This window comes from Notothenia coriiceps, unplaced genomic scaffold, assembly GCF_000735185.1.
Source record: "Notothenia coriiceps isolate Sejong01 unplaced genomic scaffold, NC01 NC01_scaffold00037244, whole genome shotgun sequence".
NCBI lineage: Eukaryota > Metazoa > Chordata > Actinopteri > Perciformes > Nototheniidae > Notothenia > Notothenia coriiceps.
In genome coordinates, this window is record NW_011369945.1 from 17,365,568 (window position 1) to 17,367,845 (window position 2,278).

Here is a 2,278-nt window from a genome sequence, read left to right on the forward strand (position 1 = left end):
AAAATGTCCAAGCAAAGAATCATGTGCACCATGAGGCTGGGTTATAAGGGTACCCAATTATAACAATGGACTTTATCTTTATGTATTTATTATATATTACCCCCTCAGGCTGATTTTGGAAAAGGACATTAACCGTTGTTTGGTGTTTTTCCCTTATTTATCTAAAACAAATGACATGATAAATTACTTGTGTTTATGTGTGTAAGATTTGTGTTTCTGCCCCTGCCATTGCTGCACAAGGTTGCAACATTGTAGATAAATTCAACCACCGACACCTGTCTGCTCTCACATTCTTCTATTCTGCAAATTTGGGGTGGGACACAATAAATAAAGCTTCGCCAGTTTGTTTGTTTTATTGCACAGTCAAGACATAACAATAACGGCATTACGCCGCTCAAGTAGCTTTTGCGAACATCGCTCAAAACATTTGGAGTTGGGAACTGCTTTCTGTAGAAGCTGCTGCATCCCGTCCTCAGAGTAAATTGCCAGAAGCGCCGACACTTCCTCATCATTCCACCGCTCCGGTGTTGTAGTACGTGTGGTCATAACTGCTTTAAAGTACAAAAAAACTACTCGCTCAGGTGTGGATGTGGTTTTGTAGCGAGGAAAAAAATGTCTGCATAACAAAAAAAATTCAGTCTAACGGGGCGTGGTTTGCAATTCGCCTAGCCAATAGAAATAGAATAGAAATTGGCACTCTTTTATCACCAGGTTCGTACCACCTCTCTAGCAGGGACTGAAAATGGCCAAAAGAGTTCCCGGCACTGAGTAGTCCCAGCAGTGTGAACGCGACATTATTGGTACTAACGGAACTAAAGAACCAAAGTACCAGGGAAAGTCCTGAGGTGTGAATGCGGCTAATCACTACTGAACTGGGTACTTTTAAGTATATTTTGATGCAAATACTTATAGGTAAGAGCACTAACTACGCTACCATCCACTGTACCTTGAGCTTGACTTAAATGTTTAAACCGTATAATTAAGTGATATCAAAATATAAATAACTATGTCATGCAAACATATTAACTATATCGTGCTTGATCTCCAGTGTTGAATTAGCACAATTGCATACAAACGTTAAGGATTTTACAGATTCTGAGAATTATGCTAAAAACTCATAACTTAGATATTATTTATAGTTATTGCTGAATAGTTTCAGTGTCCGCTTACCTTAGAAAACGTAAAATGCCACGAGCAAGTGTGCAGATGGGGAGCATGTCTACGCTTAGCTCGTAGGCTTTCAGCTAGCTCTGGAAGCTTTCAGCTCGCGTGGGAGCAGGTCCCGGCGTATCTGCATACAGTACCGCGGTTGATTGGCTAGTGCTTGTCACTGGCGGGAATTGTGCCATAAACGGGATTTGATTGGCTGATGCCGAGCTTCGCAGCATTGGAGCAATACAAGTAGAAGCTTGCTCACTTTTTCTGATGCTCCACGATGCTTTCAAAGCATGGTCCCGCTCCCAGCACAATGCAGTTTGGCGAAGATTAAAATCTTCTACGTCAACGAAATGAGGCTTATTGAAAGATTTTTGTTAGCAATAGCTATTATTATGAGACCGCGATTGGGCTCGGCTCGAAAGTAGATGCGAGATAGCCGATCGACAGGGAGGGTCCTCAAAAGAACATCGCCTAAAGTCGGAAACACAGATCGGCTTCATCTTCTTATACATTCTTACACACACACATTACACATCTTCATCTCAGTTTTTTAAGGCGATTAACTTTAGCACAAAAGTCGGCTTACGAATTACACAAAAACAACAATAACATCATAAGTCAGATATGATATGCTAAGTACAAATTATAATTTCTTTTGAGTTCACTGCTCTCAAGATTTAAGATTCAACTGTATAGTTTATTGCACATAGTATACAGGTACTGAGACAACGAATGCAGTTTAGCTTACTAACCAGGAGAGTGCAACAAGCAGTGAGTGACAAAGTAATGTACACAATGCTACAGAATAAAAAGAATAAATAGAATGATTGAATGATGATAAACAGTGAGGCAGTAATGAATATAGACCACGCAGTATGAACAGGTGTATCGAATAATGTTCTAAGATATGATAAAGTATGAAAACGGTACAGCACGGGAGCAAGCTATGACGAGACGTATCAACATATATAGGGCGCGGCGGAGAGATATTAAATATTATTCATGATGAGAAAACATTTGGAACAAATGATGAAAACGTTTTTAATGGAGGGGGCGACGTAAAACTGACACAAAACAACAACACATAAACACCTTTTCGCCACAGAGCCAATTGGGAGAG